This window comes from Stenella coeruleoalba, assembly GCF_951394435.1.
Source record: "Stenella coeruleoalba genome assembly, chromosome: 11".
NCBI lineage: Eukaryota > Metazoa > Chordata > Mammalia > Artiodactyla > Delphinidae > Stenella > Stenella coeruleoalba.
This window is the reverse complement of record NC_137157.1, coordinates 41070072-41084341: the sequence shown is the minus strand read 5'-3', so window position 1 is coordinate 41084341 and position 14270 is coordinate 41070072. Positions and strand designations below refer to the sequence as shown.

Here is a 14270-nt window from a genome sequence, read left to right as displayed (position 1 = left end):
AAAGAAGGGTAAGAGACGAGCAAGGTGGATGCGTGGAACAGGTATCGGTACTGGAGGTAAGTCTGTAAGGAGAGACAGGGAAGAAATTTCAGACACTTGAGTTAGAATGTAGCATCCTTGCTTTGTGCTGGGCTCATAAAAATATAAAGATAGAGAAATATGCATGGCTCCTGCCCACGAGGTGTTGATAATCTAGATGTAGCAGATTCATTCCTTCTGAGAATACATTCTACCAACCCAATAGAGGGCCGTCCCCATTTATGGAGCATTTGCTACTCTTTGGAAGAGTACTCTGTGGACTCAGTTTGATTGATTTGGACAAGACCACAGGGAGAGTCTCCTTATTCTTTACTCCCTGGGGAAAATCTGGGTTGAACTGGTACCACGATGGCTGTTTAGTATATAATGCAGTGAAAGGTGATGGTTAGAATAGCAAAATAAATTGATTGGATCATAATTTCTCTGGTACTCTGAATACATCCGTGGTGGTATTAAACCATGTAAATTTATAAACACATTCTTTCTGGGCTCTATGTTGGGAACAGCACAAATCTGAGCCTTATTTGCAATAGCAGTGAGAGAACTGCCCACTGAAAAACTGGCTTTCCGCTAGGGATTGAAAAGGGCCAGCCAGACTAGATGCTTCTTTCTGCTAGATTCTTGCTTATTCTCGGCAACAGAAGCAGGCTTGCATTCAACGCTGTAGAGAAAAGGTGACGGCGGGAAGGTAATTTGTCAGATGATGCTGGACTAGAGGTTGGAGTCTACCTTCAAGCCTGTTCTCCAGGGCTGGGAGGGAAGGGAAAAGGAGGTGCTTCGCTGGCTGAGAGAAGAAGACGAAATAAAAAAAGATTTTCCAAGATAATTGACAGCTGTATCTTCCCGCCACCACCTTCCCTCCAAACCCATGCGTCTCTGCTTGGAGTCTGACATAAAACGAGGAGTGAACCCCATTTGTCTCCCTGTGCTTTCAATGAAAAAAGTCGGTGCACAAGGACGGAAACGAGCGCGGCTGAAAATAGGTGCATGACTTGTTGAGCATACAAATCATTTCCCCCCTAGTCTCCAAGGGAGGGAAAAAAAAAAAATCCCTCGTACTCTCCTTGCAGTCTGTGTTCTGCATTCGGGAGAGGAGGCCGAGGCTGGTTTCAAGCACTCTTCCCGCTATCCCCGTAGGAAACTTTTCTCGCAGGGCCGGCTCTGGCTACTCGGCCGGGGCGGAGACGGTGGGCGTCCGGCGTGCTCCTCTCGCGGGCCGGGGCCCTAACCCCACGACGCGCCTGTCTCTTTAAATTCCAGCTGCGCTGCTGGGAAACAGCGCCGCCCGCCGCCCGCCGCCGAGGCTGGCAGGCGGCTGCGAGCTCGCTCGCGCTCTCGCTCCCGGCTGCGCGCCGCGGAGGGCTCGCTCGGCCCGCGGGCTGCTCGGCGGCGGCGGCGGCGGCGGCGGCGCGGGGCGGGGAGGCGCGGCCCGGCCGAGGAGGGAAGAAAGAGCGAGCCGGGCCGGGAGAGGCGCCGCGCCCGGTCCCGCGCCCGCGTTCGGCGGCCCCGGCAATTTCCTTCGGAGGTGACGAGGATATGCCTGGCTGGTGGCTTTTTTTTTCCTTCTTCTCCTTAAAACGATTTCCATAGTAACCTGATCAAGTGGCTCAATATCGCAAACCTGAGGATTTCCGCGGCCCGCCGGCTTGTCTTCAGTCAGGTAACGCTGGGATTTCGTTCTTTGCAAAGGCAGACCTCTGCGCTTCTTCCAAACTTCCTTTTGTGGAAAATCGCCCAGCCCAACGCAGCCCGGGGTATTTGCAACAGCGTGTTCCTTCCCAGGTGCCTGCCACGGGTCTCCTCCCCTGCTGTTCCCCCAGGACCCATGACCACATTATTTAAGAAAAAAATTATGTATGTATATAAAAAAATATATATATATAAATAATTCTTTTGGTTGCCCCTTCCCTTCCTCTTTTTGATTTTCCCATCTCTGCGCTCTCGTCGGCTTTTTCCCTGAGACTAGTGATGGGGGACGCGGGGAGAAGTCGGGGCGGGGGTGGGTGGCGAGCGCGGTCCAGGGAGTGGCGGGCTCGGGCGGCTGGGCTCTGGTGGGCTACTTTGGGCATCTCGGCGCTGGCTGCGCCGGCCTGGGTCGCGGGGAGGGCTGTCAGCACCAGGGCGGCGGAACCGGGGACCCCCACGTTTCCAGACGAGCGACGCAGGCTTGGGGGGTGATGGAGCGCTCGGCTGGGTGGCTGGCGAGCGTCCATACATCATAGCTTTTCTTCCTACTCCCCCGCCCCTCTCCGGCTTTCTCTCTTTCTCTTTCTCCTTTCTCATTTCTTTCTTCCTTTCCTCATGACTGGCTCCATTCTGTTCCCTTCCTTGCCTCTTTTTTCCTCCCCTCGTTTCCTTTTCTCCTTTCCCTCTTACAATAAAGGGGAGTCGTTTGTAACCTTTGGTTCTGACAGCATGGGAAGAGCAGTGAAACCTGCAGCGTGGCCACCTCAACTTGGTCGTTTTCAGCCTCGTCCTCGTGAATCAACATATTTGTTTCCTGAATCTATTGATCTCCCTTGATTCTGCAGAACTGCATTCTAAGCTGGGCGTCTATGTCAGTATCAGAGTTCTGCAGCTTGCTTCCGTGCTCCCAGTATGACATGTATTGTAAGGGCTGCATATGTTTCAAATCCACATAAGCCATGGGTATAAAGAAATCTATCTTTTAAAAAATCTAGTTTTACTCTAGAGAAACTTCCCTTTTAAATTATTGATAAACTCTTTCCTCTCTTAGATATTTAATTTTAGGGGAATTGGGAGACAGGTGTGTGTTTTTTTTCCCTCCCAGTTGATGAGGAACATGCAACTTCTATTCCCTTAATTATCTCTTTAAACCTCACTCAGTTTTGCACTTCTTAGTCACTGGAATGAGTAGATAGATCATAATTAAGGTTCAGAGGCTTGCTTCCCAAAGTCGAGGATGGCTAAAAGAACCAAGTGGGGGGCCAGGACAATTGAGACCTGCCAAAGAATAGAAAAGGCATAGCAACTCTAGTGTAAAATACATAACTAGATTCAGACTTCAGTACTGAAGATATGAAAATACAATAAAATCAGACTTTTGCCTTTGGTTCTTAGCATGTGTATCACCATACTAGGTAGGTGTAAGTTAAAGCTTATTTGAAAACAGAGCCCCTATACTATAGAACCCACTCAGCTTTATTTATGTTGAGGTGCTTTTCACTATGGTTTTATTTTTCTTTGAAACTTAAGATGTCTGTATCATGTGGAAACAAAGGTGAAAAGGGGATGACTTCTATTTAACCAGAAATAGGATTTATACGGATTTCTTTTGTTTCTTAAAAGATCTAGTTGTTATGTTCTCAAGTTTTCCTGAGGTCAGAGTTATTTCATGGGTGAAAACAATACTAATCAATGATTTTCCTCCACTCTGTTTCAGTGGTGTTCATAGTTTATATAGAAAAGGTCTCCGTTTTAGAGAGCTCCCATTGCCTCCTTTCCTTTGTCTGCACATTTGTTTTTAAATTCAACTTTTAATATAGAATAAAGAATCTTGGAGCAGAGAATGGGTCAGGAAGAAGAGAAACTACTGATATAATGGAAACTATACTCAAACCAAGAAAAGATAAATATTGCCATGTTACCCCACACTGTCTTTGTTTTTAGCCAATTAAGGAGCTGTGGGTTTTAAATGTATTTTCCTCTTCTTAATTCTACACCTAATACTTTTTGGACCCGAGGTCATATTTATGCATTTCAAATGAATATTTCTAAAAGACTTAAATCCCCTTGCCAGTGACATCCAAAAAGCATGTTTTTCCTACAACGTTTTCTTCTAGTGAACGGTGATAGTAGTAATGGTCCCACATTATTGTTTGCACCTGACTTCTGATGTTTTGGTGTTCCTTGGTTGGGTGGGTTGCTCCTGACACGTTTACAAGATACTCCTGGCAGGCTGCATGGAACTTGAATGTACAATTAATTGTAGATGCAATAAAATGTTCATTTTTTCTTCTTGGTTTAGGAGAGGTCATTCCCTCCTGGGCATATAATGTTTTTGGTGTGAATGCTCCTTTTCGTGTGTGTATGTGAAGGATTTAACATAAAGCCTGTTCTGATTAAGCCTTGTGTGATTTGAGGTTAAAAGGTATATTAGTGACAAGACACAAATTACTCTTTTATTTATAGTACATTGATCCTGAAACTGTTTTCTCCCCCTTGTGATTGCAACTGTATATGGATCATTTAATGAAAGGTTGGGAATGATAAGCTATCTGCTTTATAATAGGAAAAAAATCCCTGAAGTTTACTTACCTCAAGTCCCCATTTTCATGCAGAGGGATTAACAGATGCTTTTGATCTGATATTTTAATAGACTGTATTGCTGAGCACTGCTAATTACCAAGAATATATTTTGTTAATTCTGACATTGGTATAAGATAAGACGTCTCTCAAGTTGTCTGGAGGGCTCCAAGTGACTCATCCTTGTAACCCATGGCAACAGGAAATGGTTATCCTGGGTGCAAGCTGAAGTGTGGACCCAGATCCACACTTTGTGATCCTTCAGGGATAATGATCCCTGATAGGAAAAGCGTGCTGCCTTCTTTGTATGGACTGGTGTTAACTTTTTGACTTTAGTCAGAACGATTCCCACCTTTGCGATTCCCCTTAGCTCCTCTTGCACATGAATGTTATAAAATTTTCAGAAAACACAGGTTACTTTTTTTAATTGAAAAGAGTTTATAAAGAAGTGTGTATGTGCAACTGACTTTGTGTGTAGCTAGGATAATTAGGGTGAGAATATCTCCAAATCAAACAGAGGCTGTGTCAACTTTAAAATGTTGGGAGTCAGGGAGGTGTGTTTGGAAATAGGACCCAAGAGGCCAAGGTTATATTCTTCCTTCTGACTGCGTCGCAGAGTGATTCTTGCGCTGGCCTCCTTGTTCATACATGTCACTTGGCTTTGTTTTCTCCAGAAGAAAAATGGGCATAGTAATCTTTTTCCTGTCTTTGAATTCTCAAATATATGTGAATATGACATAATCATATATAAACACAGGTGTACATGTGTAGCAATGGTGGATACTAAAACACACACACACACACACACACACACACACACACACACACACACACACACTCTCAGAGGCAACAGACAAGACTTCCAAGACTTCCAAATAGAGAAAGGAAATCTTTCCTTATACCACTGGCTTATGGGTAATGATGCTGAATATTTCCTTCCATTCAGGAAAAGGCAAATGTATTACTCTCTATTCTGTGGATATAGGTAGTCGATGCTTAGTGACTAATCATGTAACATAATATGCAGAACTGAATAACCCCAGCAGGTATCACCCTTTTACTGACATGAATGCCAGTGAGGAATAAATTTCCTTTTTTTAAACCATTTAAGATCTCCTCTTCCCCCTCCCCCATTTTGTAACGAAAAGTAATTCTCTGTTAGGTTAAGTGGACCTCAGGATAGGAAAAATCCCCAGAGCTATCTTTCTGCTCAGACTTCATTTTTCCTCCCAGGTCTGACTGTCAACAGTAATATGTTACGAGCCTCTGGTGGTGATGTTTCCACAGGTCATCATCCTCCTCTGTCCCAGATGATGTCTCAGGACAAGCATTGCAGTAGCACAGGTTTTGAATTCAATGTATCTCTCAAGTTGGTTATGTAACTTAGTGGTCCCTTTTTTTTTCCTAAAGCTCCAGGTCTTCAGAATTATCTGTTTATTATTATCTTATTTTCTTTAAACATTGTAAAGTTGTTTTAGAATTAGCTTGGTCCCTGTAAGGATTTAAAAGCTGCTTGTTCATGTTATTAGATTATACAGTGTTTGTACAATGCTCCTTTTTGTTAATCTATGCAGCATTTTCATACAAAACGTCGCGGTTGGGACGATTGCTGGTTGTGCTTGTTTGGGTAAGTACTTGAGATAATGGGGACCTAGATAGAGATTTGAAGGTCTGGAAACACTACCGGTGACATAGGGCCAACGTTTTCTAGCGAGTCAGCATTTTTGACAAGAAGTGATCTATAACAGTTCGGGTATAGTCAAGAAGATTTGAAAACTTTGTATTTCTTTCATCTTGTTTTGTAGATATTTATATGCAGTCCATTTATATGTATAACTCATATCGAGCTTTCAGTGTTTTTTACTGGGGAACATCATCTAAGTCTCCAGGCCTTACTTGGTGACTTTTGGTAGGTTTGTAGGCATAGCATTGAGGAAGAAATGGTTCCTTTTACATGCTTATGTTACAATTACAAATATGACCACAGAGTCATACCCTTAGGAGTTTCTTTCCATTCAAAAGAAACATTTATGTTATTGAACTCCATCTTATGCTACCTATTAAGATGGAATCCGACACCATGGCTGCCTGATTGTATTGACCCATTTTTAGGCACTATTGCACAACACTTAAAGATTTAGCTTCTAGAGTAGACTGCTTGAGTTTGAATCCCAGCTCTGGTACTTACCATGTAGGTTATTTTTGGTAATTTTGTTTATCGGAGTCTTAGTTTCCTCATCCGTAAAAGGTGTTGAGAAGGACTTTTGTAGACTAAATGGAAGAGAATATTAACATTTAGAACTCCTCCTGACATGTAGAAAATATTCATTGCATATTCACTACTATTATTATTACTGTTCCATTTCAACAACAGAAGCAGTATCAGAAGTCCAGTTATTTTTCTGTTTAGATTTTTCCTTCTAAGTCTGAACGTACATCATAATATTTGTCCACATAAGAGTTGTGCCCTCCCACCCTCCCCCCTTAGCTTTTCCCTACAGTCTCAAGCTGAAAGTAATGACCAGATGCCTGGGAGACAAGAATACATTTATTTGGAGGGGATCCATTCTTCTTGTTTCCAGAAAAGCTTAGTCTATATGCAGTATCAACACTATCCATAGATATTTCTTTTTAAGTCATACTTATTTTATTCCCAGTTTTGCTTTTTTTTTTTAAACATCTTTATTGGAGTATAATTGCTTTACAATGGTGTGTTAGTTTCTGCTTTACAACAAAGTGAATCAGTTATACATATACATATGTCCCCATATCTCTTCCCTCTTGCATCTCTCTCCCTCTCACCCTCCCTATCCCACCCCTCTAGATGGTAACAAAGCACCGAGCTGACTCCCTGTGCTATGCGGCTGCTTCCCACTAGCTGGCTATTTTACGTCTGGTAGTGTATATACGTCCATGACACTCTCTCACTTTGTCCCAGCTTACCCTTCCCCCTCTCTGTATCCTCAAGTCCATTTTATAGTAGGTCTGCATCTTTATTCCTGTCTTGCCCCTAGGTTCTTCTGACCATTTTTTTTTAGATTCCATATATATGTGTTAGCATACAGTGTTAGTTTTTCTCTTTCTGACTTACTTCACTCTGTATGACAGACTCTAGGTCCATCCACCTCAGTACAAATAACTCAGTTTCATTCCTTTTTATGGTTGAGTAATATTCCATTGTATATATGTGCCACATCTTCTTTATCCATTCATCTGTCGATGGACACTTAGGTTGCTTGCATGTCCTGCCTACTGTAAGTAGAGCTGCAATGAACATTTTGGGACATGACTCTTTTTGAATTATGGTTTTCTCAGGGTATATGCCCAGTAGTGGGATTGCTGCATTGTATGGTAGTTCTATTTTTATTTTCTTAAGGAACCTCCATATTATTCTCCATAGTGGCTGTATGAATTTACATTCCCACCAACACTACAAGAGGGTACCCTTTTCTCAATACCCTCTCCAGCATTTATTGTTTCTAGATTTTTTGATGATGGCCATTCTGACCCGTGTGAGATGATATCTCATTGTAGTTTTGATTTGCATTTCTCTAATGATTAATGATGCTGAGCATTCTTTCATGTGTGTGTTGGCAATCTGTATATCTCCTTTGGAGAAATGTCTAATTAGGTCTTCTGCCCATTTTTGGATTGGGTTGTTTGTTTTTTTGATATTGAGCTACCTGAGTTGCTTGTATGTTTTGGAGATTAATCCTTTGTCAGTTGCTTCATTTGCAAATATTTTCCCCCGTTCTGAGGGTTGTCTTTTCGTCTTGTTTATGGTTTCCTTTGCTGTGCAAAAGCTTTGAAGTTTCATGAGGTCTCATTTGTTTATTTTTGTTTTTATTTCCATTTCTCTAGGAGGTGGGTCCAAAAGGATCTTGCTGTGATTTATGTCATAGAGTGTTCTTTGTTTTCCTTTAAGAGTTTGATGGTGTCTGACCTTACATTTAGGTCTTTAATCCATTTTGAGTTTATTTATGTGTATGGTGTTAGGGAGTGTTCTAATTTCATTCTTTTACATGTAGCTGTCCAGTTTTCCCAGCAACACTTATTGAAGAGACTGTCTTTTCTCCGCTGTATATTCTTGCCTCCTTTATCAAAGATAAGGTGACCATATGTGTGTGGGTTTACCTCTGGGTTTTCCTGTTCCATTGATCTATACTTCTGTTTTTGTGCCAGTACCATACTGTCTTGATTACTGTAGCTTTGTAGTATAGTCTGAAGTCAGGGAGCCTGATTCCTCCAGCTCCATTTTTCTTTCTCAAGATTGCTTTGGCTATTTGGGGTCTTTTGTGTTTCCATACAGATTGTGAAATTTTTTGTTCTAGTTCTGTGAAAAATGCCATTGGTAGTTTGATAGGGATTGCATTGGATCTGTAGATTGCTTTGGGTAGTAGAGTCATTTTCACAATATTGATTCTTCTAATCCAAGAACATGGTATATCTCTCCATCTATTTGTATCATCTTTAATTTCTTTCATCAGTGTCTTATAGTTTTCTGCATACAGGTCTTTTGTCTCCTTTGGTAGGTTTATGCCTAGATATTTTCTTCTTTTTGTTGCAATGGTAAATGGGAGTGTTTTCTTTCACTTTCAGATTTTTCATCATTAGTGTATAGGAATGCAAGAGACTTGTGTGCATTAATTTTGTATCCTGCTACTTTATCAAATTCATTGAAAAGCTCTAGTAGTTTTCTGGTAGCATCTTTAGGATTCTTTATGTATAGTATTATGTCATCTGCAAACAGTGACAGTTTTACTTCTTCTTTTCCAATTTGGATTCCTTTTATTTCTCTTTCTTCTCTGATTGCTGTGGCTGAAACTTCCAAAACTATGTTGAATAATAGTGGTGAGAGTGGGCAACCTTGTCTTATTCCTGATCTTAGTGGAAATGGTTTCAGTTTTTCACCATTGAGAACGATGTTGGCTGTGGGTTTGTCATATATGGCCTATATTATGTTGAGGAAGGTTCCCTCTATGCCTACTTTCTGGAGGGTTTTTGTCATAAATGGGTATTGAATTTTGTCAAAAGCTTTTTCTGCATCTATTGAGATGCTCATATAGTTTTTCTACTTCAGTTTGTTAATATGGTGTATCACGTTGATTGATTTGCGTATATTGAAGAATCCTTGCATTCCTGGGATAAACCCCACTTGATCATGGTGTATGATTCTTTTTAATGTGTTGTTGGATTTTGTTTGCAAGTATTTGGTTAAGGTTTTTGCATCTGTGTTCATCAGTGATATTGGCCTGTAGTTTTCTTTCTTTGTGACATATTTGTCTGGTTTTGGTATCAGAATGATGGTGGCCTCATAGAATGAGTTTGGGAGTGTTCCTCCCTCTGTGATATTTTGGAAGAGTTTGAGAAGGATAGGTGTTAGCTCTTCTCTAAATGTTTGATAGAATTTGCCTGTGAAGCCACCTGGTCCTTGGCTTTTGTTTGTTGGAAGATTTTTAATCACAGTTTCAATTTCAGTGCTTGTGATTGGTCTGTTCATATTTTCTATTTCTTCCTGATTCAGTCTTGGAAGATTGTGCATTTCTAAGAATTTTTCCATTTCTTCCAGGTTGTCCATTTTATTGGCATATAGTTGCTTGTAGTAATCTCTCATGATCCTCTGTATTTCTACCGTGTCAGTTGTTACTTCTCCTTTTTCATTTCTAATTCTATTGATTTGAGTCTTCTCCCTTTTTTTTCTTGATGAGTCTGGCTAATGGTTTATCAATTTTGTTTATCTTCTCAAAGAACCAACTTTTAGTGTTATTGATCTTTGCTACCGTTTCCTTCATTTCTTTTTTCATTTATTTCTGATCTGATCTTTATGATTTCTTCCTTCTGCTAACTTTGGGTTTTTTCGGTTCTTCTTTCTCTGATTGCTTTAGGTGTAAGGTTAGGTTGTTTGTTTGAGACGTTTCTTGTGTCTTAAGTAGGATTGTATTGCTCTAAACTTTCCTCTTAGAACTGCTTTTGCTGCATCCCATAGGTTTTGGGTCATCGTGTTTTCATTGTCATTTGTTTCTAGGTATTTTTTGATTTCCTCTTTGATTTCTTCAGTGATCTCTTGGTTATTAAGTAGTGTGTTGTTTAGCCTCCATGTGTTTGTATTTCTTACAGATTTTTTCCTGTAATTGATATCTAGTCTCATAGCGTTGTGGTCAGAAAAGATACTTGATATGATTTCAGTTTTCTTCAATTTACCAAGGCTTGATTTGTAACCCAAGATATGATCTATCCTGGAGAATGTTCCATGAGTACTTGAGAAGAACGTGTATTGTTTTTTTGGATGGAATGCCCTATAAATATCAATTAAGTCCATTTTGTTTAATGTATCATTTAAAGCTTGTGTTTCCTTATTTATTTTCATTTTGGATGATCTGTCCATTGGTGAAAGTGGGGTGTTAAAGTCCCCTACTATGATTGTGTTACTGTTGATTTCCCATTTTATGGCTGTTAGTATTTGCCTTATATTGAGGTGCTCCTATGTTGGGTGCATAAATATTTACAATTGTTATATCTTCTTGGATTGATCCCTTGATCATTATGTAGCGTCCTTCTTTGTCTCTTGTAATAGTTTTTGTTTTAAAGTCTATTTTGTCTGATATGAGTATTGCTACTTTAGCTTTCTTTTGATTTCCATTTGCATGGAATATCTTTCTCCATCCCCTCACTTTCAGTCTGTATGTGTGCCTAGGTCTGAAGTGGGTCTCTGGTAGACAGCATATATACAGGTCTTGTTTTTGTATCCATTCAGCCCGTCTATGTCTGTTGGTTGGAGCATTTAATCCATTTACATTTAAGGTAATTATTGATATGTATGTTCCTATTACCATTTTCTTAATTGTTTTGGGTTTATTATTGTAGGTCTTTGCCTTCTCTTGTGTTTCCTGCCGAGAGAAGTTCCTTTAGCATTTGTTGTAAAGCTGGTTTGGTGGTGCTGAATTCTCTTAGCTTTTGTTTGTCTGTAAAGGTTTTAATTTCTCCGTCAAATCTGAATGAGATCCTTGCTGGGTAGAGTAACCTTGGTTGTAGGTTTTCCTCCTTCATCACTTTAAATATGTCCTGCTACTCTCTACTGGCTTGCAGAGTTTCTGCTGAAAGATCAGCTGTTGATCAGCTGTTAACCTTAAGGGGATTCCCTTGTGTGTTATTTGTTGTTTTTCCCTTGCTGCTTTTAATATTCTTTGTATTTAATTTTTGATAGTTTGATTAATCTGTGTCTTAGTGTGTTTCTCCTCGGATTTATCCTGTGTGGGACTCTCTGTGCTTTCTGGACTTGATGAACTATTTTCCTTTCCCATATTAGGGAAGTTTTCAACTATAATCTCTTCAAATATTTTCTCAGTCCCTTTCTTTTTCTCTTCTTCTTCTGGGACCCCTATAATTCGAATGTTGTTGCCTTTAATGTTGTCCCAGAGGTCTCTGAGTCTGTCCTCAATTCTTTTCATTCTTTTTTCTTTATTCTGCTCTGCAGTAGTTATTTCCACTATTTTATCTTCCAGGTCACTTACCCGTTCTTCTGCCTCCATTATTCTGCTATTGATCCCTTCTAGAGAATTTTTAATTTCATTTATTGTGTTATCTATCAGTGTTTGCTCTTCAGTTCTTCTAGGTCCTTGTTAAACGTTTCTTGTATTTTCTCCATTCTATTTCTATGACTTTGGATCATCTTTAGTATTAATATTCTGAATTCTTTTTCAGGTAGACTGCCTATTTCCTCTTCATTTGTTAGGTCTGGTGGGTTTTTACCTTGCTCCTTCATATGCTGTGTGTTTCTCTGTCTTCTCATTTTGCTTAACTTACTGTGTTTGGGGCCTCCTTTTTGCAGGTTGCAGGTTCGTAGTTTCCATTGTTTTTGGTGTCTGTCCCCAGTGGCTAAGGTTGCTTCAGTGGGTTGTGTAGGCTTCCTGGTGGAGGGGACTGGTGCCTGTGTTCTGGTGGGTGAGGCTGGATCTTGTCTTTCTGGTGGGCAGGTCCACGTCTGGCGGTGTGTTTTGGGGTGTCTGTGGCCTTATTATGATTTTAGGCAACCTCTCTGCTAATGGATGGGGTTGTGTTGTTGTCTTGCTAGTTGTTTGCATAGGGTGTCCTGCACTGTAGCTTGCTGCTCGTTGAGTGGAGCTGGGTCTCAGTGATGGAGATCTCTGGGAGAGCTTTGCCGTTTGATATTACATGGGGCCGGGAGGTCTCGTGGACGAATGTCCTGAACTTGGCTCTCCCACCTCAGAGGCACAGCCCTGATGCGTGGGTGGAGGACCAAGAGGCCGTCCTCCACATGGCTCAGAACAAAAGGGAGAAATAAAAGAAGATAAAATAAAATAATTAAAATAAAAAATAATTATTAAGAAAAAAATTAAGTAATAAAAAAAATGGACAGACAGAACCCTAGGACAGATGGTAGAAGCAAAGCTATACAGACAAAATCACACACAGAAGCATACACATACACACTCACAAAAAGAGAAAAAGGGGAAAAAAAATCTATATCTGTATCTATCTATCTATCTATCTATCTATATATATAGTTGCTCCCAGAGTCCACCTCCTCAATTTGGGATGATTCGTTGTCGCTTCAGGTATTCCACAGATGCAGGGTACATCAAGTTGATTGTGGAGCTTTAATCCGCTGCTTCTGAGGCTGCTGGGAGAGATTTCCCTTTCTCTTGTTTGTTCGCACAGCTGCTGGGGCTCAGCTTTGGATTTGGACCCGCCTCTGCATGTATGTTGCCTGAGGGCGTCTTTTCTTCCCTCACACAGGACGGGGTTAAAGGAGCAGCTGATTCACGGGCTCTGGCTCACTCAGGCTGGGGGGAGGGAGGGGTACGGATGCGGGGCGGGCCTGCGGCGGCAGAGGCCGGCGTGACGTTGCACTGGCGCGCCGTGCGTTCTCCGGCGTGACGTTGCACCTGCCTGAGGCACGTCGTGAGTGCGTTATGCCGGGGAAGTTGTTCCTGTATCATGGGACCCTGGCAGTGGCGGGCTGCACACGCTCCCCGGAAGGGCGGTGCTCGCACACAGGGTTCTTGGTGGCAGCAGCAGCCGCCTTAACGTCTCATGCCCGTCTCTGGGGTCCGTGCTGATAGCCGCGGCTCGCGCCCGTCTCTGGAGCTCCTTTCAGCGGCGCTCTTAATCCCCTCTCCTCGCGCACCAGGAAACAAAGAGGGAAGAAAAAGTCTCTTGCCTCTTCAGCAGCTCCAGACCTTTACCCGGACTCCCTCTCGGCTAGCCGCGGCGCACTAGCCCCCTTCAGGCTGTGTTCACGCCGCCAACCCCAGTCCTCTCCCTGCGCTCCGTCCGAAGCCGGAGCCTCAGCTCCCAGTCCCCGCTGGCCCTGGCACGTGAGCAGAGAAGCTTCTCGGGCTGGTGAGTGCTGGTCGGCACCGACCCTCTGTTGGGAATCTCCCCGCTTTGCCCTCCGTACCCCTTTTGCTGTGTTCTCCTCCATGGCTCCGAAACTTCCCCTCTCCGCCACCCGCAGTCTCCTCCCGCGAAGGGCCCTTCTAGAGTGTGGAAACGTTTCCTCCTTCACAGCTCCCTCCCACTGGTGCAGGTCCCGTCCCTATTCTTTTGTCTGTTGTTTTTTTTTTTTTCCCCTATCCTGGTATGTGGAGAGTTTCTTGCCTTTTGGGAGGTCTGAGGTCTTCTGCCAGCGTCAGTAGGTGTTCTGTAGGAGTTGTTCCACATGTAGATGTATTTCTGATGTATTTGTGGGGAGGAAGGTGATCTCCGCGTCTTACTCTTCCACCATCTTGAAGCTCCTCCTGTCCATAGATTTTTTAAGTTCAAAACTTGAAACTCGAAATCAGGATTAGTTCCAGTAGTAATATAATACATCAGCTTAAAAAACTGAACAAATGTAAAGCTTCTAGTTTTAGTATTAGAGTGCTGTTTACTCACAAGCTACAGCTGCTTCTTATTACCCTAATGTAATCCTGAAGCTACAAGCTTTTGCTAAAGAAGGTTGC

At 42.1% G+C, this 14270-nt stretch overlaps 1 protein-coding gene across 17 annotated transcripts in view; it reads left to right on the top strand.

The window, feature by feature from the left end:
* Nucleotides 1–14270, top strand: part of NAV3 (neuron navigator 3) — a 1262224-nt gene that overhangs the window by 423282 nt on the left and 824672 nt on the right. The window contains exon 1 of one of the 17 annotated variants that reach the window (XM_079936003.1): nt 1489–1699. The exons of 15 other annotated variants lie outside the window; for them this stretch is intronic. The gene's annotated coding sequence lies outside the window, so the exon portion shown is untranslated. Of the gene's footprint in view, nt 1–1488; nt 1700–12448; nt 13669–14270 lie in introns of those variants that run through there. One more of the 17 variants, XM_079936005.1, reaches the window with a different exon arrangement.